The 27696-nt window shown below is 41.0% G+C and overlaps 1 long non-coding RNA gene across 1 annotated transcript; it reads right to left on the bottom strand.

The window, feature by feature from the left end:
- Positions 1-27696, bottom strand: LOC135971150 (uncharacterized). Its single transcript, XR_010587228.1, has 3 exons — positions 27505-27696; positions 1988-2151; positions 1-1604 (listed from the first exon to the last, which is right to left on the bottom strand). It is a non-coding gene; the product is annotated as an uncharacterized lncRNA (long non-coding RNA).

Below are 27696 nucleotides of genomic sequence, written 5' to 3'. Positions count from 1 at the left end.
TAAGTAAAATAAACCAGGGACAGAAAGACAAATACTGCATGATCTCACTTACATGTAAAAACCTAACAAAGTTGAACTCATAGAAATAGAGAGTAGAAAGAGGCTGAGAGTGGGCTGGGAGGGAGGGAATGAAGAGTTGCTGATCAAAGGGTACAATGTTTCAGATTGAGTTGGGAATGGGAGTTGTTAATCAAAGGGTACAAAGTTTCAGAAAGACAGTAGGGATAGATTTTGAGATATATTGCACACCAGGGTGACTACAGTCAATAATACTGTATTGTATATTTCAAAACAACTAAGAGTAAATTTCAAATCCTCACCATAAAAAAAGATAGGTAAGCAAGGTGATAGATGTATTAATTAGCTTGATTTAATCACACTCATTGTGTATATATATGTTAAAACATCTATTGTTTTAACACCCCACAAATGTATACAGCTATGATTTGACAGCAAAACAATTTAACAGCCCACAGAACCACGTCCTAAATAAATAGTTGTTATAAATTAAAATGAATAAAAGCAAAAAAAGAGGTATGTGTGATTGTGAATATGCTTGGTCTATGCCTGCCAGTGATGCTCTGGGGCAAGAGGCTGAGAGAGTTGAGGTTTCTAAGAGGTTCTGTGGGGGCGTCCCTGCTTTCTTTGGCAGGGTCAGGCATTGCTGGCAAGTCAGGCTTTGATATACACTGCTCTTTGAGACTTGTTGTCTCCTCCTGGCCCTTGTCAAGAGGGCTAAGTCAAGCAGTGAGGGGCAAAATGACAATTTAACAAATGCCACAGAAAGTTATTGTTGGCAGTTCTCTGGGTAGAGCTAGTTCAAGAACCCTCCAAAAATCTTCCCTCTGGTTACATGTTACTTTCAGATATCTCAAGAAGACTTCTGTTGGAACAGGAATACATTATCTGGTCAGGAGACTACATTAATCAATAGTAGCTACTGATAATTTTGCAGGAAGTAGCTTACCTCCTCACCAGAAAGCTGCTTCAAGGTTCTATGGACACCGAAGCCAGAGTGAGTGTTTCTCAAGAGTGAAGGTTAGGAGGAAGGCAGAAAGGATGGGAAGATGGCAGAGGTCTAGCATAAAAGACTCTCCCAGCAAGGCATTTGTGGGAGTAATGTTGGGACAATGAGAAACTCGAGGCTTGAAAGGAGACCTCTGATAAACGATATCTTCTTGTTTTATTAGGGTGCAGTCTTGTCCCATTTTCTACAGCACTGTTTCCCTTTCCTACCCGTCTACTTTGGAGAGATACAGAGGAGACAAATACAAAGAGGGGATTAAGTCTGAAAGAATTCTACTTTCTATTTTTTTCTGAGATGAACCCAAGGGGATTAAGTTCGAAAAAATTCTACTTTCTATTTTTTTTCTGAGATGAACCCAAGGTGATATTTCTCAAAGAGGTGATAAAAAACATATTATTTGAAATTGCAGTGTAGTGTCAATAAGAGGCTATTTCCTATTCAAGCCAAGAGGTGTCTGGAACCAAAGGAAACTTCTTTGTGCTTTTTCAGCTTGGTCTTGCGATTTCTGGCATTGCCATGGGCCAAGGCAAGCTGCCTTCTGGCACAGTGACCCTTTAAATGTCAACTAACTGCTGTGCTAGAGAGAAGAGAGAAAGACAATTAGCCTGGGCATGGCATTTGGGACTCCCTTAGCCAATATTCCTATGTATTTTGAATGCCATTATTTATAGTTAAAATTTTCTAAGTCACCCAGGTGTGCAGGATTTGAACTATAGTTTTTTATCAAATGTTTACTCTCAGAATCCAGTCTTATTCCTTTCAAGAGAGTACTTCCCACAGAAATACAAACTACTGTCAGAGAATACTCTGACACCTCTATGCAAATAAACTAGAAAATCTAGAAAAAAATTGATAAATTCCTGGACACATACACCCTCCCAAGACTAAACCAGGAAGAAGTTGAATCTCTGAATAGATCAATAACAGGCCCTATAATTGAGGCAATAATTAATAGCCTACCAACAAAAAAAAAAGTCCAGGACCAGATAGATTCACAGAAGAATTCTACCAGAGGTGTAAGAAGGAGCTGGTACCATTCCTTCTGAAATTATTCAAATCAATAGAAAAAGAGGGAATCCTCCCTAACTCATTTTATGAGGCCAGTGGCATCCTGATACCAGAGCCTGGCAGAGACACAACAAAAAAAGAGAATTTTAGACCAATAACCCTGATGAACATCAATGCAAAAGTCCTTAATAAAATACTGGCAAACTGAATCCAGCAGCACATCAAAAAGCTTATCCACCACGATCAAATTGACTTCTTCATTGAGATGCAAGCCTGGTTCAACATACGCAAATCAATAAACATAATCCATCACATAAACAGAACCAATGACAAAAACCACATGATTATCTCAATAGATGCAGAAAAAGCATTTGACAAAATTCAACAGCCCTTCATGCTAAAAACTGTCAATAAACTAGGTATTGATGGAATGTATCTCAATATAATAAGACCTATTTATGACAAATCCACAGCCAATAACATATAATGGACAATAACTGGAGGCATTACCTTTGAAAACTGGCACAAGACAGGGATGCCCTCTCTCACCACTCCTATTCAACACAGTGTTGGAAGTTCTGGCGAGGGCAATCAGGCAAGAGAAATAAATAAAGGGTATTCAATTAGGAAAAGAGAAAGTTAAGTTGTACCTCTTTGCATATGACATGATTGTATATTTAGAAAACCTCATTGTCTCAGCTCAAAATCTCCTTAAGCTGATAAGCAACTTCAGCAAATCTCAGGACACAAAATCAATGTGCAAAAATCACAAGCATTCTTCTACACCAATAACAGACACACAGACAGCCAAATCATGAGTGAACTCCCATTCACAAGATGAAGAGAATAAAATACCTAGGAATCTAACTTACGAGGGATGTGACGGACCTCTTAAAGGAGAACTACAAACCACTGCTCGATGAAATAAAAGAGGACACAAATGGAAGAACATCCCTTGCTCACGTATAGGAAGAATCAATATCATGAAAATGGCCATACTGCCCAAGGTAATTTATAGATTCAATGCCATCCCCATCAAGCTACCGATGACTTTCTTCACAGAATTGGAAGAAAACTGCTTTAAAGTTCATATGAAACCAAAAAAGAGCCCGCATTGCCAAGACAATCCTAAGCCAAAAGAACAAAGCTGGGAGTATCACGCTACCTGACTTCAAACTATACTACAAGGCTAAAGTAACCAAAACAGCATGGTACTGGTACCAAAACAGAGATATAGACCAATGGAACAGAACAGAGCCCTCAGAAATAACACCACACATCTACAACCATCTGATCTTTGACAAACCTGACAAAAACAAGAAATGGGGAAAGGATTCTCTATTTAATAAATGGTGCTGGGAAAACTGGCTAGCCATATGTAGAAAGCTGAAATTGGATCCCTTCCTTACACCTTATTCAAAAGTAATTCAAGATGGATTAAAGACTTAAATGTTAGACCTAAAACCATAAAAACCCTAGAAGAAAACCTAGGCAATAGCATTCAGGACATAGGCATGGGCAAAGACTTCATGACTAAAACATCAAAAGCAATGGCAACAGAAGCCAAAATTGACAAATGGGATCTAATTAAATTAAAGAGCTTCTGCACAGCAAAAGAAACTACCATCAGAGTGAACAGGCAAAATATAGAATGGGAGAAAATTTTTGCAATCTACTCATCTGACAAAGGGCTAATATCCGGAATCTACAAAGAACTTAAACAAATTTACAAGAAAAAAACAAACAAACTCATCAAAAAGTGGGCAAAGGATATGAACAGACACTTCTCAAAAGAAGACATTTATGCAGCCAACAGACACATGAAAAAATGCTCATTATCACTGGTCATCAGAGAAATGCAAATCAAAACCACAATGAGATACCATCTCACACCAGTTAGATTGGCAATCATTAAAAAGTCAGGAAACAACAGATGCTGGAGAGGATGTGGAGGAATAGGAACACTTTTACACTGTTGGTGGGAGTGTAAACTAGTTCAACCACTGTGGAAGACAGTGTGGCGATTCCTCAAGGATCTAGAACTAGAAATACCATTTGACCCAGCGATCCCATTACTGGGTATATACCCAAAGGATTATAAATCATGCTACTGTAAAGACACATGTGCACGTATGTTTATTGCAGCACTATTCACAATAGCAAAGACTTGGAACTAACCCAAATGTCCATCAATGATAGACTGGATTAAGAAAATGTGGCACATCTACACCATGGAATACAATGCAGCCATAAACAAGGATGAGTTCATGTCCTTTGCAGGGACATGGATGAAGCTGGAAACCATAATTCTGAGCAAACTATCACAAGGACAGAAAACCAAACACCACATGTTCTTATTCATGGGTGGGAATTGAACAATGAGAACACTTGTACACAGGGCGGGGAACATCACACCCCAGGGCCTGTCGTGGGGTAGGGGGCAGAGGGTGGGATAGCATTAGAAGAAATACCTAATGTAAATGACGAGTTAATGGGTGCAACACACCAACATGGCACATGTATACATATGTAACAAACCTGCACGTTGTGCACATTTACCCTAGAACTTAAGGTATAATAATAAAACAAACAAACCAAAAAAAAGCAAAAGTTCTAATATTCACCCACCTCTTTTATTAGCTGTGGAGTTTTCAGGTAAAAAATAAGTGTTTAATTGGCAAAAAATAAAAATAAAAATAAAGTGCTTCCTTGTTAGTGGGTTAATAGCATCCAACTGGTAGATTATTGTATGGATCATATGTTGTAATCTCCCTACAAATCTGGAACTCAAGAGTCTGGTCTCTGTGCCTATTGTGTTATATAGCCTTTCACATTTTGTGTAACCTCTTCTGGCTCACTTTTCTCAATGGCAAAATAGTAATAATAATTCAGGCATGTACTGTCTAGTTTTATTTTATGTTTATTCAGTGTTTTCTGCTCTTTAGTGATAGGAAAAATAAAAGCATACATTGGCAAACAATGTAAAACCTTATTCAATAACAGATGGAAACTAGGAGGATGTGGACAATCATCAGTGAGGCTCCTGCACAGCTCTTTTGAATGCGGTCCACACAGGTCCAATATGTGATAAGACTGGGCCTTTAAAAATTCATACCAAATCTCACAGTTTCTATCCATGTACAAATTCCATGCTGGCTCAGGGTAATTTCTGCAAAGTGACTGTGCCTTTCACATAATTTATGTTCTCTTTTCACTCTGTGGGGGCTGTAGGCAGATGCCTGCAGGAGTGTGAATTTGATGAAGTCATCAGCCAGCTCTGTGCTGTTCCTGACTGGGCTGGTGCTTCCGGACCCTGCTGGGCAGAAAGTCTGTGGAAAGCTCTCAATCTGTGCACCAAAAGGGGTGTAATGACTCAGCTAGGAACCCCAATAACCAAAGAGGGAAGGCATGGCACTGCATTCCCTCAGCCAGAGACAACTCTTATTTTCCCTCAAGAGTCATCCTGGGCCTGAACAAGCTCTTGGAATTATAAAGGCTGATTCCCAGGGTCAGCATAATGGGTCTAAAGACCACAGGAGAATTTCCTGATCCAGGAAGGTTGGGGTGGGATGGAGGGAGTGGTGTGTATGTGTGTGCACATGCGTTTATGTGTATTAGGGAGTTAGGGATGGAAAGGGTCTGCTGTTACTGAGAATCCACAGTCTATTTGGGAATAGGCTTCTTGCATCTGTGATGTAATGAGATATTGAGTCAACAGGCCCCTCCAGGGAGCACCAGGACCGGTACTTTGGTTTCCAGATATTTGGGGTGGGGATGAGTTGGAGGATCCCTCTTGCCTTTGAAGTCGAGCCTCTCTGGGTAGTTTATCTCACTGTAAAGACATTGCTCTTTTATGTCCAATTATGGTCCCACAGAAGGATGTTCTTTACTGGATCATAATTCTCTTCAAGTCACCAAAGGATACTGAACACTCACTCTATGTCAGGCCTTCTGTATCAGAAACTAAGGAAAAGCGTGAATATGATGGTGGTTCTGAGTTCAAGAAGCTTACGAAACAGCAAAAGCTTCCTGTGAGCTAGCTGTATACCAGGCTCTGTCCTAAGTCCTCACAACAGCCATATGCAGCAATTGCATTAATATTATTGTTACTTTAGAGATGAAAAATTGAGTCATGGATTAAATGATGTAAATTAATACAGCTAGTCAATTGTAGAGCCAGGCAGTCTGACTCTAGGGTTGATGAATAAACTGTTCTGGTTGCTCAGCAGTTTGAAGACCAGCCTGGGCAAAATGGTGAAATACTGTCTTTACTAAAAATACAAAAATTTAAATAAACAGCTGGGTGTGGTGGTGCAGGCCTGTGGTCCCAGCTACTTGGGAGGCTGAGATGAGAGGATCACCTGAGCCTGGGGAGGTTGAGGCTGTGGTGAGCCATGATGGCGCCATTGAACTCCAGCCTGGGCAACAGAGGGAGACCCTGTCTTAAAAATAAACAAACAAACAAAAACACTATTATTGTTTGCTGCATTAGTCTATCAAGAAGAGAACATACAGAAAAATATAATGTGTTAAGTGCTATGGAGGGGTAAGTACACAGACTGTGAGAGGAAAGAGAATGATGTATGGGAAGAGGAGAGCGACCAGACGCTGCTTCCCAGAGGAGGTGACGTCTGAGCTGAGCTCCAACATTGATTGCTCATTAGCCAGGCAAAATGGGGATGTGGGTTTCAGGCAGAGAAAAAAGAGTGCAAAAGTCTCACAGTGAGAGAGAGCATGGTTTATTGATAATTAAGGAATTCAGTGAGGTTGAATCATAAATTTCACAGCAGGAAATATTCAGACATGAGATTGCAGAGGTTTGTTTATCCATTTAACATTTGTTTAGCACCCACAATATGTCAGGCAATGTGTTAGACTCAAGTAAGACATCAATTGAAAAAAATACGGTGTTTGCCCTCATGAAACTTATAGTCTATAAAATGAAATGACATCTCACCTGGCAGAAAAAAAATTAATTAAACTTGGAAAGAAGGTAAAAAGGTGAATAGCATGTTCTCTCAATGTCATACTCGGACTTTGTTTAATGGATTAACTCAACAATAATTTGAATATCTAGAATAATGTACCTGCTTTTGATTTTGATATTCCCTATTAACTATGAAATCATACTCTGACGTTAAATGCTTTATTATTCTGTTCTCACACTGCTGTAAAGGTAGTACTCAAGACTGGGTAATTTACAAAGGAAAGAAGTTTAATTGACTCACAGCTCCACATAGCTGGGGGGGCCTCAAAACTTACAATCATGGTGGAAGGGGAAGCAGGTGAAAGAGGTCATGTGAAAGCACAGGAAAAACTACCATTTATAAAACCATCACATCTCATGAGAATTCACTCGCCATCATGAGAACAGGGAAACTGCCCCCATGATCCAATCACTTCCTATTAGGTCTCTCGCTCAGCACCTATGGGTTACAATTCAAGATGAGATTTGGGTGGGGACACAAAACTTAACCATATCAAATGCATAATGTAGGTATCTGTGTGGTAGAAAAGATAAGTTTCAAGGTCACAATTTTATTGTCCTGTAGGATGTTAACAAATTAAATCTCCATTCGAGTATGTTAGTTTTCTATTGTTGCTATAGCAAATTCCCATGAATGTCATGGCTTAAAACAACTCAGATTTATTATTCTATACTTCTGAATATCAGAAGTTTGGTACAAGTCTTACCAGACTAAAATCAAGGTCTCTGCACGCTTTGCTCCTTTTTGGAGTCTCTCAGGAGATAATCTGTTTCCTGCTCACTTGAGTTATTGGAAGAATTCAGTTCCTTACAGGTATATGACTGAGGTCCCCATCCATATTCTTGCTAAGTGTAAGTTGAGGGGTATTCCCAGCTTGTGGAGGTCATCATGTTTCTTGGCTCATGGTCCCCTTCCTCTAACTTGAAAGCCAGCAACAGCAGGTCCTTCTCACATAGCATCCTTCTGACCTACTCTCTGCCTTCCTCTTCTACTTTTATTCTGTGATTAAACTGAGAGCACTCAGATAATCCAGGATTATCTCCCGATATAAATATCCTTAGACTAAATTAATTTTTAAAATCTTTCTTGCCATGTAAGATATTATATTCACAGGTTCTGGGGATGACAGTGTTGGGGGATCGTTTTTCAGCCTACCACAATATGGTAAACATAGTCCATGTTCCTCAAAATTCTCTTTTATTTACTTACTTTTTGTGTAAAATGTAAGTTTTATTTTTCATCCTTACTATATTTTAAAGAGATATTTTTCTTAGTTTCATAGTAAGTCTTTTTAAAAAATCTATTTTTATGTTTTATTTTTGTGGGTACATAGTAGATACATATATTTATGGGGTACATGAAATGTTTTTATACAAGCATGCAATGTGAAATAAGCACATCATGGAGAATGGGGTATCCATCCACTCAAGCATTTATTCATTGAGTTGCAAACAACCTAATTACTCTCTTTATTTTAAAATGTGCAGTCATTATTAATAATAGTCACTATTTGTGCTATCAAATAGTAGGTCATTTTTATTTTTTCTATTTTTCTTTTTTGTACCCATTAACGATCCTCACCTTACCCACCCCCTCCTACTACCCTTTCCAGACTCTGGTAAACATCCTCCTACTCTCTATGTCCATGAGTTCAGTTGTTTTGATTTTTAGATCCCACAAACAAGTGAAAACATGCAATATTTGTCTTTCTGTGCCTGGCTTATTTCACTTAACATATTGATCTCCAGTTCCATCTATGTTGTTTATGTTGTTGCAAATGACTGATTCTCATTTTTTTTTATGGGTGAATAGTACTTCATTGTGTATGTGTACCACATTTTCTCTATCCATTCATCTGTTGATGGACACTCAGGTTGCTTCCAAATCTTTGCTATTGAAAACAGTGCTACAGCAAACATAGGAATCCACATACCTCGTCGATACACTGAGTTCTTTTCTTTTGGGTATATATCCAGCAGTGGAGTTGCTGGATTATATGGTAGCTCAATTTTTAGTTTGCTGAGGCATCTCCAAATTGTTCTGCATAGTGGTTGTACTAATTTACATTCCTACCAACAGTATACAAGCATTCCCTTTTCCCCATATCCTTTCCGGCATTTGTTATTGCCTGTCTTTTGGATATAAGCCATTTTAATTGGGGTGAGATGATATCTCATCATAATTTTCATTTGCATTTCTCTGATGATTAATAATGTTGAGTCCCTTTTTATATGCCTGTTTGCCATTTGTATATCTTCTTTTGAGAAATGTCTATTGAAATCTTTTGCCTGTCTTTTGATCAGATTATTTGATTTTTTTTCCCTGTAGCTTCTTATATATTCTGGTTATTAATTACTTGCCAGATGAGTAGTTTGCAAATATTTTCTCACATTCTGTGGGTTGTCTCTTCTCTTTGTTGATTACAACCTTTTCTGGGCAGAAGCTTTTTGAGTTGATGTGATCCTATTTGTCTGTTTTTGCTTTGGTTGTCTATATTTGTAGGGTAATACTCAAGAAATGTTTGCCCATACCAATGTCCTGGAGATTTTCCCCAATGTTTTGTTATAGTGGCTTCATAATTTGAGGTCTTAGATTTAAGTCTTTAATCCTCTTTGACTCTATTTGTTTATATGTTGAGAGATAGGGCTCTAGTTTCATTCTTTTGCATGTCTCTAGTCTGATTAGCTAAAACTTCTAGCACCATGTTGAGTAACAGTGGTGACAGCAGGCACCCTTGTTGTGTTCCTGATCTTAGAGGAAAACCTTTCAGTTTTCCCCCATTTAGTATATTAGCTGTGGGTCTGTTGTTTTTATCATGTTGAAGTATGTTCCTTCTATCCCCAGGTTTTCAGAGTTTTTATCATGAAGGGATGTTGAATTTTATCAAATGCTTTTCCAGTGTCAATGAAATGATCATATGATTTTTCTCCTTCATTCTGTTTATATGATATATCACACTGATTGATTTGTGTATATGGAACCATTCTTGCATCTCAGGGATAAATCCTACTTGTCATGATGAATGATCTTTCTAATGTGCTGTTGAATTCAGCTTGCTAGTATTTCATTGAGGATTTTTGCATCAATATTCATCAAGGATACTGGCCTGTAGTTTTCTTTTTTGATGTGTCTTTGACTGGTTTTGATATCAGGGTAATACTGGCCTCGTAGAATGAGTTTGGCGGTATTCCATCCTCATCTATTTTTTGGAATAGTTTGAGTAGGATTTATATTAGTTCTTCCTTAAATGTTTAGTAGAATTAGAAGAACTAATTGGTATTGGTTCTTCTTTAAATGTTTAGTAGAATTCGGTTTAGTAGAATTCACTAAAAGCCATCAGGTCCCAGGTTTCTCTTTATTGGGAGATTTTTATTGTTATTATTATGACTTCAAGCTTGTTACTTGTTATCAGTCTGTTCAGGTTTTGAATTTCTTCCTGTTTCAATCTTGGTAGGTTTTATGAATCTAGAAATTTGTCCACTTTTTGCAAATTTTCCAATTTATTGGCATATGGTTGCTCATAGTAGTCACTAGTGATCCTTTGAATTTCTGCAGTATCAGTTGTAATATGTCTTTTTTATTCTGATCTTATTTATTTGAATATTTTCTCTTTTTCTTTTAGTCTGGCTAAAGATTTGTCAATTTTGTTAGACTCTGAAAAACTTTTTTGTTTCATTGATGTTTTGTATTGTTTTTCCATTTCTGTTTCACTTATTTCTGCTCTGATCTTTATTATTTTTTTCTTCTACTAATTTTTGGTTCTGTTTTCTCTTGCTTCTCTAGTTCTTTAAGTTGCATTAGATTGTTTATTTGATCAAAATGCTCTTTTAAATAGCTTTACCATCTTATTTCCTTATTGATGAATCAGTAAATTTTGGATACATGTTGCTTCTATATTTGCATGTTTTTAAATCTTGGGGAATTGAAATAATTGTTGGTTTTTGAAGCTTTGCTGAGATTGTCAAGTGGATTAACCTGCCAGTTTTCATCAAATTCTGAGGCATTGGAAGCACACCTGGGCTGCTGCAGCTCCGATCAGTGATTTTTGACTCCTACAATGGATCTCAAGTGGTAATAAACCTTTGTCTTTCCTCTCTCTCTCAAACTTTCACTTGCTCACTCTTCTAATCATGTTTCTCTTTTTTATTTTGGCCCTTGGACAGATTTAGCCCTGGTTCTGATTTAAGCATGGCCAAGAGTCATTTGCCACTGGTGACTGCAGTGATGGGACTCTGGCTGCATAGTGTGATCATTTGGTGATCTTTACTGGAACGATGGGATATACTCTCTTGGGTGAGAAGTGAGAGATAATTCTGTCAGTCTTTTCAGTTTGTTTGTTTGACCATTTGTGAGCTCAAGTAACTAAGAAAGTATGTTGTGCTTCCTGGAACAAAGCACATTCCTTTGAGATCTGGATAAGTGAATGTTTGTATTTCTATCTGTTCTTGACCCATGACTTAGTTTACAGAACTGAAACTGCAAGCTCTCTGTAGGTTTGTGTGAAATTAAGAAAAGCTTTACTTCTCATTGTGAGTGTGAAACATTTTCCTTCTCCTGAAGGATATTAATAAATTAGATTACAATGTCTCTTAAATTAATTAAATGCTTCATAATATTAAGGAATTACATAGATATAATATTCTCAGAATTCCCCATATTAGTTTATTCTCACATTTCTATAAAATATTACCTGAGACTGAAAAGTTTATAAAGAAAAGAGGTTTAATTGGTTCACAGTTCCACAGGTTGTACAGGAGGCATGACTCGGGAGCCCTCAGAAAACTTACAATCATGGCAGAAGGCAAAGGGGAACCAAACACATCTTCATATAGTGACAGGGGAGAGGAAGTGAAAGGGGAAGCACTACACACTTTCAGACAACAACTAGATTTTGTGACAACTCACTAATTATCAGGAGAACAGCAAGGGAGAAATACACCCCCATGATCCAATCAACTCACACCAGGTTACTCCCCTAACATTGGGAATTAAAATTTAACATGAGATTTGGGTGGGGACACAGAGTCAAACCATATCATTCTGTCCCTGGACGCCCCCCCCCCCACCAAGATCTCATGTTCTTCTCACATTTCAAAACATAATCATACCTTCCCAACAGACCTCCAAAGTCTTAACTCATTCCGGCATTAACTCAAAAGTTCAAGTCCAAAGTCTCATCTGAGACAAGGCAAGTTGTTTCCCCCTGTGAGCCTGTAAAATAAAAAACAAGTTAGTTTTTCTATGATATAATGGGGGTATAGGCATTGAATAAATTCTCTCATTCCAAAAGGGAGAAATTGTCCCAAACAAAGGGAGCTACAGGCCCCACGCAATTCCCAAACCCAGCAGGGAAGTTATTAAATCTTAAAGCTCCAAAATAATCTCCTTTGACTCCATGTCTCACATCCAGGCCACACTGATGCAAGGGGTAGGCTCCCAAAACCTTGGGCAGCTCTGCCTCTATGGCTTTGCAGGGTACAGCCCTCATGGCTGCTTTCACAGGCTGGCATTGAGTACCTTTGGCTTTTCCACATGCACAGTGCAAGCTGTCAAAGGACCTACCATTCTGGGAGGTGGAGGATAGTGGCCCTCTTCTCACAGCTCTGCTAGGCAGTGCCCCAGTGGGGACTCTGTGTGGCAGTTCAAGCCCCACATTTCCCCTCCACACTGCCCTAGTGGAGGGTCTCCATGAGGGCTCCATCCATTCAGCAAACTTCTGCCTGGACATTCAGGCATTTCCAAGCATCCTCTGAAATCTAGGCAGAGGTCCCCAAACCTCAACTCTTGCTTTCTGTACATGCACAAGCCCAACACCACTTGGAAGTCAGCAAGGATTGGGCCTTGCATCCTCTGAAACAATGACCCCAGCTGTACTTTGATCCATTTAGTCACGGCTTGAGCTGGGGCAATTGGGATGCAGGGTACCATGTCCCAAGGATGCACAGAGCAGCAAGTCCTTGAGCCTGACCCACAAAACCATTTTTCCCTTTTAGGCCTGCAGGCCTGTGATTGGTGGGGTTCCTGCTAAGGTCTCTGAAATGCCCTGAAGGCATTCTCTCCACTCTCTTGGCTATTCACATTCAGCTCTTCTTTACTTATGCAAATTTCTGTAGCCTTAATTTTTCCCCCCCCAGAAAATGAGTTTTTCTCTTCTGTTGCATGGTCTGACTGCATGTTTTCTGAGCTTTCATGCTCTGCTTCTTTTTAAATATAAGGTCTAGTTTTAGGTCATTTCTTTGTTTATGGAAATGAGCATAGGCTTTTAGACACAGCCAGGCCATATCTTGAACACTTTTCTGCTTAGAAATTTCTTCCACCAGATACCCTAATCATGTGTCTTAAGTTCAAAGTTCCACAGATCTCTAAAGCAGGGGCACGATGCTGCCAGTCTCTTTGCTAAAGTGTAGCAAGAGGGATCTTTTATTCCAGTTCCCAATAAGTTCCTCATCTCCATGTGAGACCACTTCAGCTTGGACACCACTGTCCATATCACTATCAGCATTTTGGTCACAACCATTCAACAAGTTTCTAGGAAGTTCCAAACTTTCCCTCACCTTCCTGTCTTCTTCTGAGCCCTCCAAACTGTTTCAACTTCTGCCCATTACACAGTTCCAAAGTTGCTTCTACATTTTCATGTATCTTTATAGCAATGCCCCACTTCTCTGGTACCAATTTTCTGTATTAGTTTGTTCTCACATTTCTATAAAGAACTACCCAGGACTGGATAGTTTTTAAAGACAAGAGGTTTAATTGACTCATGGTTCCATAGGCTGTACCAAAGGCATGGCTGGGGAGGCCTCAGGAAACTTGCAATCATGTTGGAAGTAAAGGTAAAGCAAGCAAATCTTCACATGGTGACAGGAGAGAGAGGACAAAAGGGGAAGAGCTACACAATTTTAAACAACCAGACCTTGTGAGAATTCATTAACTATCATGAGAACAGCAGGGGGAAATCCACCACCATAATTCAATCATCTCCCACTAAGTTCTACCCCAACATAGGGAATTACAATTAAACGTAAGATTTGGGTGGGGATACAGAGCCAAACCATGTCATTCCCCAAAATAAAGAAACTAAACTAATATTTTAAATGGGCTAACCTACAAAAATTCTTTCTTACAGAAAATGCTAGCTAGGAGACATTTTCATAAGAATCAAAATTCAAGTAATCAAGATGAGTCAATGTCCAAATCAGATTGATTTAATAATTAGGATTAGCAACAGTTACATGTAATTTCCTGCAGTTTTATCAGTGTGGGGTATAAATATAAGATTTTTTGAAAGTAAGGTTTGTTATATTTTCTTTTACACGAAGAGACTAGTTAATCTGAACTTCCTAAACTTTTTACACTAATTCATTTATTAGATTAGCTAATATTAGGCCTATATAATATTTAGGATTGTGAAAAAACAAAATTTTCAAATAAATTGAATTAGAGTTTTTACAAACCTTTTCTATTAACAGCAATTATATTTGTAGTATGTCTGTTTGAACGTAATTTCTAACACCCTCAGTAAACTTTGAATCTATAGACTAATGTTAAATTGATAATGGATAATGATTAATGAATAATCTCTGGCTACCTGGGTAATTTCTAAGTAAAATAGAATACAGAAATCTTGGTTACTGAGTGTCATCTTAACATCTAAATGGGTATACTTATGCTTCCTATTTGCATATATTATAGAGTGGCTGTATCTTTGGATCTTGTTAGTGGAAGTGTTTCTTTTTACCACTTGGAGAAGGTGTAAAAGGCATGTGGATGGCAGTAGGAGGTTGTATTATATGTTCCTTTATGCTTTTGGGTATGCTTAAATGCTTATGTATGATAGATAATTCTTAATTACATACTTACTTATAAATTCCCTTTTTAAAATATAATTTATCAGTTTTAATGAATATAAACGGTTAAGACTACACCAGGGGCTGGGCATGGTGGCTCATGCCTATAATCCCAGCACTTTGGGAGACTGAGGTAGGCGGATCATTTGAGCCCCAGAGTTCAAGATCAGCCTGGACAACATGGTGAAACCCTGTCTCTACTAAAAATACGAAAATTAGCTGGGTGTGGTAGTGCGAGCCTGTAATTCCAGCTACTTTGGAGGCTGAAGCAGGAGAATCACTTGAACCTGGGAGGCAGAGGTTGCAGTGAGCTGAGATTGCACCACTGCACTCCAGCCTGGGCAATAGAGTGAGACTCCACCTAAAAACAACAAAAAAACAAGACAAACAAAAAAAGACAAAAAAAACCAAACAAATAAACAAACAAAAAACTATACTAGGCATTATGGCAAATAAATTCAACTATTTGCAAGATCATGGGAAAGAAAAATGGCAAGGATAAAAGAGGTAGTTTTGACCTAAGTAAAGTGTCTGGTTGTTCCATGTGTGAAAAAGAATAATGGAAGACAAAACTTGAATATAGAAAGTTGTAGATGGTTTTTAGAAATTGATTTGTAATACTTACAAATGATGAGTCTGAAAGAAGTGAAGGAATGTCCTCAAATTCTGGAAAAGTTTGCTCAGTGCTGATGGGCTCATCCGTAAGTTTAAAAAAGGAGGGCCAGAGGAACCTAAAAATCTTCACTGCGGAGTCTGACATTAATGAAAACCTAGAATATGATTTCTCTCTGTCAAAATGATAGATTTGTCTTAGAGTATTTATTCTGCTCTTATGAGGGAGAGAAAAAGGTTATTTTTTACACCCTGTGTTATCTGTCTGGAGAGCAAGGATTCAAAGTCTCGCCAGAATAATTTTCTGTTCTTTGTGTCACTTTATCATGCCTTTGATTCTAAAGAGCCAAGATTCCATATACTTGTGTCATCTTTTTCAATGTTTATTTAAAATATTTATGGTCTCTTTGATTAATAGGTAACCAAGCTATTGTTTCTATTTTAATCAAGTGCCTAAATCTCCTCTCATAACTCATAACTCTTGATTTTGTCATTCCAAAATCAAAGCATAATTTAGAAAAATAATCAGCATGTCTTTTTACACCTAATATTCTTTTCTTTTTAACTTTTAGTTTAGGTTTGGTGGTACATGTGAAGGTTTATTATATAGGTTAACGCATGTCATGGGGGTTTCCTGTACAGTTTATTTCATCACCCAGGTATTAAGTACAGTACCAAATAGTTATCTTCTCTGCTCCTCTCCCTCCTCCACTCTCAAGTAGACCTCAGTGTCTGTTGTTTTCTTATTTGTGTTCATAAATTGTCATCATTTAGCCCCTACTTATAAGTGAGAACATGAGGTATTCGGTTTTCTGTTCCTGCATTAGTGTGCTAAGGATAATAGCCTCCAGCTCCATCCATGTTCCCACATAAGACATGATTTTCACTTGCGTCTGTGTGAAGAGACCACTAAACAGGCTTTGGGTGAGCAACAAGGCTGTTTATGTCACCCGGGTGCAGGCGGGCTGAGTCCCAAAAGAGAGTCCGTGAAGGGAGATAGGGGTGGGGCTGTTTTTATAAGATTTGGGTAGGAAGTGGCAAATTACAGTCAAAGGGGGTAGTTCTCTGTTGGGCAGGAGCAGGGGTCACAAGGTGCTCAGTGGGGGAGCTTCTGAGCCAGGAGAAGGAATTTCACAAGGCAATGTCATCAGTTAAGGCAGGAACAGGCCATTTTCGCTTCTTTTGTGACTCTTCAGTTACTTCAGGCCATCTGGATGTGCAGGTCACAGGGGATATGATAGCTTAGCTTGGGCTCAGAGGCCTGACATTCCTGTCTTCTTATGTTAATAAGAAAAATAAAATGAAATAGTGGTAAAGTGTTGTGGCAGCAAAAATTTTGGGGGTGGTATGGAGAGATAATGGGCGATGTTTCTCAGGGCTGCTATGAGCAGGATTAGGGGCAACATGGGAACCTAGAATGGGAGAGATGAAGCTGAAGGAAGATTTTGTGGTAAGGGGCGATATTGTGGGGTTGTTAAAAGGAGCATTTGTCATATAGAATGATTGGTGATGGCCTGGATACGGTTTTGGATTAATTGAGAAACTAAACGGAAGATACAAGATCTGAATAAAAGAAGGAGAAAAATAGGTATTAAAGGACTAAGAATTGGGAGGACCCAGGACATCCAGTTAGAGAGTTCCCAAGGGGGTTCAGCGTAATTACTTGCTTGGTTGGCAAGTTTCTGGGCTCTGTCCTTGAGTTTTTTTATGTTGTCATACACCAGGCCAGATTGATTTAGGTAAAAACAACACTCTTCATTTAAAAATATACAGAGTCCTCCTTTTTCAGCAGTGAGTAAGTCAAGGTCTTGGCAGTTTTGGAGGACAACTGCAGCTAAAGAGTCAACTTGGGCCTGGATGACTGATAAAGTTTCTGATATGTCTGTGATGCTAGCAGAGAAGTCATTAGAGAGGCTATGGAAGGTCATGACAGAGGTTGATATGCCTGCTATTCCAGTACCAACAGCAATAGTGGAGGCAGAAAGTCCTAAACTGAAAAGCAAGGGAATTAGTGGAATAACTCTTTTTTGTCATGTTGGTGTCACGAGGGGAACAGGGAGCTCTTTGGTCCCATTTGCAAATTGAATTTTGGGGGTAAGGAAAACTAGTGTGAATGTGCCTGTCCAATTAGCAGGTAGACACATGTAGGTAGAGGATCCACAGAGGAAGAAGAGACCTTGTGAGAGGCAAAACTGGAGATGCAAAGTAAAAAGATGAGAAGGGGTGCTGAAAGAGGTGTCTTGTTCCCAGACTCCTAGGGATCCAGCTACGGCAGCAGCCATCAGAGGTTGTAATGGGGACTGATGGGGCGACTGCTTAGAGGGGAATGTTTGATTTTCATGGTGTATGAGAAAATGTTGAGTGTCTATGAGCAACCTTTCACTGTTATTTTCAGGGCCGGGTATAAGTAAACAAGAAGAGGGTCTGGGGGAAGAGTCTGACAAGCAAGGGGAAGGCAGCCAAGAATGGAGTGAAATGCAGGGTAAGTGTCTTCCTAAGCAATAATTACTGTGAATGTTTTTAAGTTTGCCAGTATTGATAGAGGGCTTATCTGTAATACGGAGCTGGAAGGCTCCAATTGTTTCAGTGATGTGTGTAGTCGGGCTTTGGAGATGAAGACTGAAGGAACATCAATAGGGTGAAAGGTTACCTAGGGGAATTCCAGTGGGTCTTTGCTGAGAGATACATAAAGGAGTGGCCACAGGAATAGTAGTTTGTATTGTGAGGGGTCCAAATATCAGGGGAGTAGAGTTGATATAAGGAGAAAGGTTTTTTAAGTAAGTGAGGAGGAGGGAGGCAGCTTGCTGGTGTGAAATGTCTGGGGAGGTCTTGCTGGACCTGTCTAGAAAGTAAATGAGTTCTTCAGGAGGGTAAAGGTGAGGGCTGTTAAAGGAAGTTCAGAGGTGTAGGGAGACAGGAGATGTTGCCCAGTCTGTATGTAAGGTGGGGACAGCTGTGTAGGTGCTGGAAGAAAGGGAAATGCAAAGCCAGCAATTGTTTGCTAAGGAGGGATTAGAAATGGCTAGGAGAGAGTGAGTAAGATTGATAGTGTGTTGGAGATAGCTGGGGAGGGGTAGAGGGTGGCATAAGAATGAGAATGAAAGTAAGAGTGAGTATAAAAGTAAAGAATAGCCGGGCGCGGTGGCTCAAGCCTGTAATTCCAGCACTTTGGGAGGCCGAGACGGGCGGATCACGAGGTCAGGAGATTGAGACCATCCTGGCTAACACGGTGAAACCCCGTCTCTACTAAAAATACAAAAAACTAGCCGGGCGAGGTGGCGGGCACCTGTAGTCCCAGCTACTCGAGAGGCTGAGGCAGGAGAATGGCGTAAACCCGGGAGGCGGAGCTTGCAGTGAGCTGAGGTCCGGCCACTGCACTCCAGCCTGGGTGACAGAGCGAGACTCCGTCTCGAAAAAAAAAAAAAAAAAAGTAAAGAATAGAACTTCATCAGGGTGAAAGTATTGGAGGGTTCCCTGCCAGCAAAGATCATCTATCCACTCTAAGAGTGAGTTAAGAGTGGTGGTTTGGGGATAGCACCAAGAGATATCGGCTGTGATGGCTTGGAGAAACAGTGTAAACCAGCAGTATAAACAAGAATAGGGTATTTATGAGTAGTTGAAAATGGTGAATAGGAGTATGACTAGACAGAAGACAGTAGGGATGACTAGTTTTTAGGGCTCAGTCCAAGTAGTGGGGGTGACTTCATAAAGCCCTGTTGCAAAAAGTAGGGTAAAGACGAACAGACCTAATAGAATGAAGGGGTGTATTAGGCTAATAAGGATTATTACTGTTCTTCAGAAATGCGAGTGAGTTTAAGGGAAGTAGGGGAGAGTACTTTCGACTTCCAGGAGAAAGAGGAGGGATTAGGATGGCTGTCTGACAGACACAGCTTTATCCTAGAACAGTGAACCCAGTGGGGAGGATCCTGCAGGTGGACGGCAGTTGGGGTACTATAGATGACTAAGTAGGGTCCGGTCCATTGAGGTTATAGAGTTTGAGGGGTCAGATTCTTAACAAGAACTGATCGTTCAGCTGGGATGTCTTCATATGACTGGGAATCTACAGTAGGCAAGAGAAGATTAGCAGCCTGGTGAATTTCCTGTCTAGCCTGCTGGAGGACTGGAAGATAAGTTGCCTAGAGGGCTGGTGTCTGGGATGAGGTTGGGGCTGAGCAAGAAAGTGCATCCATATAAAAGTTCAAATGGACTGTACTCTGTAGTATCTCGAGGACAGGCTCTAATTCTGAGAAGGGCAAGAGGTAAAAGTACTGTCCAGTCCTTTTTAAGTTAGAGGCTGAGCTTGGTGTGGTATGTCTTTAAAAGACCATTAGTCCATTCTGCCTTTCATGAAGATTGAGGACAGTAAGGGATATGAAGGTTCCATTGAATACCAAGAGCCTGAGAAACTGCTTGGGTGATTTCACTAGTAAAGCCCGGTCCAGTATCAGACTGTATAGAGGTGGAAAGGAATTATGTCTGACAGAAGGGAAGAAATGACCACGGTGGCTTTCTCAGACCCTGTGGGAAAGGTCTCTACCCATCCAGTGAAAGTGTCTACCCAGACCAAGAGATATTTTAGTTTCCTGACTCAGGGCATGTGAGTAAAGTCAATTTGCCAGTCCTGGGCAGGGGCAAATCCCCGAGCTTGATGTGTAGGAGAGGGAGGGGGCCTGAACAATCCCTGAGGGGTGGTAGAATAGCAGATGGAACACTGAGAAGTGATTTCCTTGAGGATAGATTTCCATGATGGAAAGGAAATGAGAGGTTCTAAGAGATGGGCTAGTGGCTTATAACCCACATGAAAGAGGTTATGAAATGAAGACAGAATAGAATGAGCCTGTGAGGCTGGAAGGAGATATTTTCCTTGGTCTAAGAATTATTTCCCTTGTGTGGGAAGAGATTGATAGGTGGAAGTTTCAGCAGGGGAGTAGGTGGGAGTGACCTATAAGAAGGAGAAAAATTGGCCATGAGGGATAGAAGTTGGAATGCTAGCTGCTTCTTTAGCCACCTTATCAGCATAAGCATTGCCTAGAGCAATGGGATCTGATGCCTTTTGAGGCCCCTTGCAGTGAATGACTCCAGCTTCCTTTGGAAGTAAAGCAGCCTTGAGAAGAGTATTTATTAAAGAGGTATTAATGATAGAGGACCCTTGTGTGGTGAGGAAACCTCTTTCTGCCCATGTAACAGCATGATGGTGCAGGATATGGAAGGCATATTTAGAGTCAACATAAATATTGACACGTAATCCCTTTGCAAGAGTAAGTGCCCGAGATAAGGCAATGAGTTCAGCTTGCTGAGAGGTAGTGGAGGTGGGCAGACTGGTAGCCTCACTGATAGATGTGGAAGATACTATAGCATAGCCTGCCTTTGCTGGTGAGTGGCGATTAGGCCTGCTGGAACTGCCATCAATAAACCAAATGTGATCAGGGTGAGGAACAGGAAAGAAGGAAATATGGGGAAATGGGGTGAATGTCAGGTGGATCAGAGACATACAGTCATGAGGGTCAGGTGTGGTATCTGGAATACTGTGGGAGGCCGGATTGAAGTCCGGGCCAGGATCAATGGTAAGTGTGGGAGACTCAACAAAGAGTGAGTATAGCTGAAGAAGCCAGGGAGCAGAAAGTATATGCATCAGATGTGAGGAAGAAAATAGATTTTAGAAATTATGAGAGCTGTAGAGAGTGAGTTGAGCATAGTTTCTGATTTTGAGGGCCTCTAAAAGTATTAGGGTGGCAGCAGCCACTGCATGGAGACATGATGGCCAGCCTAAAACAGTAAGGTGAAGTTGTTTGGACAAAAAGGCTACAGGGTGTCGTCCCGGTCCTTGTGTAAGAATTCCGACTGCACAGTCCTGCACTTCAGCTGTGAGTAATGAAAAGGGTTGGGATGAGTCAGGGAGAGCTAGTGTGGGGGCAGTCTCTAAAGCTGTCTTCAAGGAATGGAAAGAGGAGTGGGGAAAGGATTTAGGATCTATGGGGTCAGCTAGGTTTCCTTTGGTGAGTTTATATAATGATTTTGTTAGGATGGCAAAACCAGGTATCCAAAGGTGAAAGTATCCAACCATGCCTAGGAAGGAAAGGAGTTGTTGTTTTGTAGAAGGTGTTGGGGTTTGAGAGGTCAGTCGGACATGATCGGCAGGGACAGCATGTGTGTTTTTATGAAGAATTATGCCGAGGTAGGTAACAGATGGAGAAGAAATTTGAGCTTTGGAGGGGGATACCCAATATCATTTGGAGAATAAATGTTGAAGGAGCAGGAGGGTGTCTTGTTGAGCAGATTCAAAGGAGGGGCTACAAAGAAGAAGGTCATCAATATATTGAATAAGGTGAGAAGCGGAGGGGTGGAAAGAAAGTAAGTCATGGGAAAGAGCTTGGAGGAAGTAATGAGGTCTGTCCCTGAAACCTTGTGGCAGCGCAGCCCAGGTAAACTGCTGGGACTGATGGGTGTTAGGGTCAGTGCAGGTAAAAGCAAAGGGAGGCTGGGATGAGAGGTGCCGGGGAATAGTGAAAAGAGCATCTTTGAGATCAAGAACGGAACAGTGAGTTGTGGAGGAAGGTATTGAGGACAAAAGAGTGTATGGGTTGGGCACTACAGGGTGGATAGGCAAAACAATTTGGTTGACAAGGCGCAAATCCTGAACTAACCTGTAAGACTTGTCTGGTTTTTGGACAGGGAAAATTGGGGAATTGTAAGGAGCGTTCATAGGCTTTAAAAGGCCATGCTGTAACAGGTGAGTGATAACAGGCTTTAATCCTTTTAAAGCGTGCTGTGGGATGGGATATTGGCATTGAGTGGGGTAAGGGTGATTAGGTTTTAATGGGATAGTAATGGGCATGTGATCGGTTGCCAGAGAGGGAGTGGAGGTGTCCCATATTTGTGGGTTAAGGTGGGGGCATATGAGAGGAAGACACAAAGGAGGCTTTGGGTTGGGAAGAAGGGCAGCAATGAGGAGTGGCTATAGCCCAGGAATAGTCAGGGAAGCAGATAATTTGGTTAAAATGTCTCAGCCTTATAAGGGAACTGGGCAGGCGGGGATAACTAAAAAAGAGTGCATAAAAGAATGTTGTCCAAATTGGCACCAGAGTGGGGAGTTTTAAGGGGTTTTGAAGCTTGGCCATCAATACCCACAACAGTGACAGGGTCAAGGGAAACAGGCCCTTGAAAAGAAGGTAATGTGGAGTGGGTAGCCCCTGTATCGATTAATCAGGGAATGGACTTACCCTCCACTGTGAGAGTTACCTGAAGCTCGGTGTCCATGATGGTCCAGGGGACGTCCGAGGCAATCAGGCAGCATCAGTCTTCAGCCACTAAGCCAAGCTGATCTGGGAAGGAGTCAGTCAGAGAGCCTTGGGCTAGAGCTTTAAGGGCCCTAGGAGTGGCTGCCAGGTGAGCTGGGCAGTCTGATTTCCAGTGGGTCCCTGCACAGATGGGACACGGCTTGGAAGGAATCCCAGGCTGCAGGCATTCCATGGCCCAGTGGCCAGATTTCTGGCACTTGAAGCAAGATCCTGATGGAGGAAGTCTTGTAGGAATGCTTGACTGCTGCAGCTTAGGCATGTGTAACTTAGGCATTTTGAAGTTCTTGTGTGCTGGATGTGTGGCTGGGTTTTGCCTCACAGCAGAGGCAAGTAATTGTAACTCAGAAATGCGTTGCCATCTGGCTGCCTCCTCTCTATCATTGTACACCTTGAAGGAGATGTTGATTAATTCCTGTTGTGGGGTTTGAGGGCCAGATTCTAATTTTTGAGGTTTTTTTCTAATGTCAGGAGCTGACTAGGTGATAAAATGCATATTTAGGATGCGACGGCCTTCTGATCCTTTGCATCTCAGGGTTGCTCTCAAATGAGCCATGAACTGGGCTGGGTTTTCGTCTTTACCTTGGGTAGTTTCTTTAAGTTTGTCATAATTACCAGCTTTGTAAACTGCCTTTTTAAGCCCTTCAGCTAGGCAGGAAATCATGTAATCTCGCCTAGCTATACCTGGGGAATCTGCCTGATAGTTCCATTGGGGATCCTCTCGGGGAACTGCTCTAATGCCTTCCTGGAGGTCTGGCTTATGAAGCCGGCAGTTGTCAGCATGAGATTGGGCTAGAGAAAAAACTCTTTTCTGTTCATCTGGGGAGAGGGTAGAAGCTAGGATGACATTTAAGTCACTCCAGGTTAAATTGTAGGACAGACTTAGATATCTGAATTCCTGTATATATTTAGTGGGGTCTGAGGAGAAAGAGCCTAAACGCTAACTGATCTGAGAAAGGTCTGACAGAGAAAAAGGCACATGTATCCTGACTATGCCTGCAGCTCCAGCCACCTCTCTAAGAGGAAATTGTTGGGCAGGTGGAGGAGAGCTAGTCACGGAACCAAACTGTAAGCCGGACCGGGTGTGAGGAGGGGAGGTGATAGAAGGATTATAGGGTGGAGGAGTGGAGGCTGAGGAAGAATTGGGACCTGGCTCGGCCTGGCGATGAGAAGGTCAGATGGGTCTGTAGAAAAGGAAGATTGAAAAGACTCAGCGACACTTGGGGTTGGGACTGAGGGGACAGGTGGGAGGGAAAGAAGGAGGATTTGGGAGGAATCACATTGGGGACAGAGACTAGGGAGGGAAGGAAGTGTGAAAAATGCCTGGATGTAAGGCACTTCAGACCATTTGCCCATTTTTGACAAAAATTATCTAGGTCTTGTAGGATGGAGAAATCGAAAGTGCTGTTTTCTGGCCATTTAGAGCCATTGTCAAGTTTGTATTGGGGCCAAGCAGTGTTGCAGAAGAAAATAAGGCATTTAGGTTTTAGGTCAGGTGTGAGTTGAAGAGGTTTTAAGTTTTTGAGAACACAGGCTAAGGGAGAAGAGGGAGGAATGGAGGGTAGAAGGTTGCCCATAGTGAAGGAGGCAAGCCCAGAGAAAAGAGAGAGTAGAGACACGGAGAGAAGAGGTGTGGGGTGCTTGCCCCCAAGAAAAGCAGAAAAGGGGTAGAGAGATGGAGAGAAGGGGTCGGGGGGTGCTTGCCCCCCAGAAAAGTGGAAAAGGAGTAGAGACACGGAGAGAAGGGGTCAGGGCGCTCTTGCCCCCCATAAAAGCAGTACTTGCCACTAAGGGTGAAGGACCAAGGCAGGCATCCCCGCGTGGTCAGACACCTCTGAAACCTGGGTGAATAATCAAGCAGTCATCCCCACGTGATTGAACATCAAGGGAAGACTGTCTTCCTGAGTCTGTGACCGGCGCCAGAGTTTTAGGTTCACAGATAAAATGCGTCTCCTGTCTCTACCAGAAAAGGAAAAGAACTGAAATTAAGAGAAGGGAGAGATTGAAAGATAGCACCAAGATTGAAAGGAGAAAGAGGTTGAGAGATAGTGAGAGAGGTTGGAGAAGAGAGTAAAAAGAGGCCGCTTACCCGATTTAAAATTGGTGAGATGTTCCTTGGGCTGGTTGGTCTGAGGACCCGAGGTCGTAAGTCGATCTTTCTCACAGAGCAAAGAGCAGGAAGACAGGGGATTGATCTCCCAAGGGTCCCCCGATCCAAGTCACAGCACCAAATTTCACTCGTGTCCATGTGAAGACATCACGAAACAGGCTTTGGGTGAGCAACAAGCCTGTCTATTTTACCTGGGTGCAGGCGGGCTGAGTCCGAAAAGAGGGTCAGCGAAGGGAGATAGGGGTGGGGCTGTTTTATAAGATTTGGGTAGGCAGAGGAAAATTATAGTCAAAGCAGGTAGTTCTCTGGCAAGCAGAGGCAGGGGTCACAAGGTGCTCAGTGGGGGAGCTTCTGAGCCAGGAGAAGGAATTTCACAAGGTAATGTCATCAGTTAAGGCAGAAACAGGACATTTTCACTTCTTTTATGATTCTTCAGTTACTTCAGGCCATCTAGATGTGTACGTGCAGGTCACAGGGGATATGATGGCTTAGCTTGGGCTCAGAGGCCTGACAATGATCTTATTTTTATGGCTGCATAGTATTCCATGGTGTATATGTATCACATTTGCTTTATCCAATCTGTCATTGATGGATTTAGGATGATTCCATATCTTTGCCATTGTGAATAGTGTCGCAATGAGCATTCGCATGCATGCGTCTTTATGGTAGAATGCGTTATATTCCTCTGGGTATATACCCGGTAATGGAATTGCTGGGTTGAATGCTAGTTCTGCTTTTAGCTCTTTGAGAAATCACCATGCTGCTTTCCACAATGGTTGAACAAATTTACACTCTCACCAACAGTATATAAGCGTTCCCTTTTCTCCACAGCCTCACCAGCATCCATTATTTTTTGACTTTTTAATAATAGCCATTGTGGCTGGTGTGAGATAATACCTCATTGTGGTTTTAATTTGCATTTCTCTAATGATCACTAATATTAAGCTTTTTGTTACATGCTTGTTGGCCACACGCATGTCTTCTTTTGAAAAGTGTTTGTTCATGTCCCTTGTCTACTTTTTAATGGGGTTGTTTATCTCTTGTAAATTTTACACCTGACATCCTTTGAGATCTTCTAATGTTTAACAGGATGCTAGCAATAACAAGTTCTTTTATGCATACTTCTTAATTAGCTCAACACAGTTTTAAAACTGAATGACAAAAATATAGAGGTTCTGCATGTGAAATGTGGTGGAGTTTCTTGGGCCTGGTTTTTAGCCACAGGCTGGAAGATAGAACAATTGAGTCTTTTAAAAAGCTCTACCTGAGATTCCTTAATGAAATTTCCAGACAGAAGTTAAATTATCTGGCCTTAGTAGTTGCTTAGTACCATATGCTCATGGAGGCTTATATGGTTAATTAATACCTCTTGTTTCACTTTTGTAAATAATCAAGCTAAAACATTATGAGACTGTAACGCCAAAGGTTCTTGCCTTAGCCATGCCAAAGATTTGGTGTGGTGGCAGCCCGCAGTGAGAGACAGACACGGATTGGACCAAGAGTAAAAAAGCTGTAGGCTTTATTGAGCAGAGTGACAGTACAAAGCTTCCGCAGCGTGGAAGGGGTCTAGTGTTAGATTTTTTGATCACTGGAAGGTAGCCAGTGTTAGATTTTTTGATCATCTTTTAAACTCTTTAAGGAGGGAAATACGTGAGACCATGGGAAGATGTTATCAGAGCAAGAAACAAAGACAATTAACATGCTCAGATCTTGAGGAAAACTGGAATTGCAACTTGAGTTTTATCTACTTTATGACCTTGCAGCAGCATGGCAAAGGAGACAGGATCTCACAGGATTTTACAAATTGTGTTTACAAGGAATTGGAATTGGGAGCATAGATGAGGTCTGCTGGTCTCAGAAAAATGGGCTTTTAACGTTGCTTTTAATTTCAGGGAAGTGGGAAGGGAGAGAGGGAGAGAGAGAGGACATAGGGAAGCTTACAACAAAATTTTCGCTGTTTGTAGCTTTCTTGGGGAAGAAAACACATGCACAAATTCTGATGTTAGGAATATTTTTAGCATATATCTTCAGTATTATTCATCCAGGACCGAAGTAAGTCCTGATGCAAAGAATGAGTGAGATTCACAGCTTTCTGGGCCCCTGCTCGACCCAGGAAGCCCAGCTGACACCTCCTCTCAAGACCATCAGTTTTTCTGTGATAGAGAATAATCTTTGCAGATTATTTATGATCAAAATAGGGGGACTGCTAGGAAAAAATCTTTTTAAACTTAGAAATAAGGCAGAAAAGTGAGCACCATGTCCTTTCAATGTCATATTGGAATATTATTTCACAGGCTTATTCAAAGATTACTGATACATGGGGATATATCTGCTTTTAAGGGATTAGATACAATCAAGTTACATGTAACGTAGATTTCGCTCTGTTAAAGTAGATAATCCTAGAAGTTATATTTTATTGTCCTGTATGATATTCCAATTTTCTGTCTAACAGCAAATTTATTTCAAGATGCCTTCTTTCCTGGATTATGTAAGAGTCCCTTATTTTTAAAAATGCTCTTTGAACCAGTTTTACCATTTTACCAACTCCCTCATTATTAAATTAATAATCTTTAACACATAGTCACACTCTTAATTGTTTGGAAATTATAATTAGACATACCTTATGTTGCAGGACAGAGAACCTGGTAGAAGCAGCCTCTCTTTCCTTCTCAGCTCTAGGATGAGCCATTGCTGTGTTTCTTAATTAGATGGCACTTCATTTATCTCCCTCTATTGGCCTTCCTACTACCCAGTCTCCGGACAGTAGCTGTGGGTCAGCCAACCTCTCCGTGAGCCTCTTGTTAACTGTCTC

Source organism: Macaca fascicularis, chromosome 6, assembly GCF_037993035.2.
Source record: "Macaca fascicularis isolate 582-1 chromosome 6, T2T-MFA8v1.1".
Classification (NCBI taxonomy): Eukaryota; Metazoa; Chordata; class Mammalia; order Primates; family Cercopithecidae; genus Macaca; species Macaca fascicularis.
Note: the sequence above shows the minus strand (reverse complement) of the source record. Positions and strands in the feature narration are given on the sequence as shown.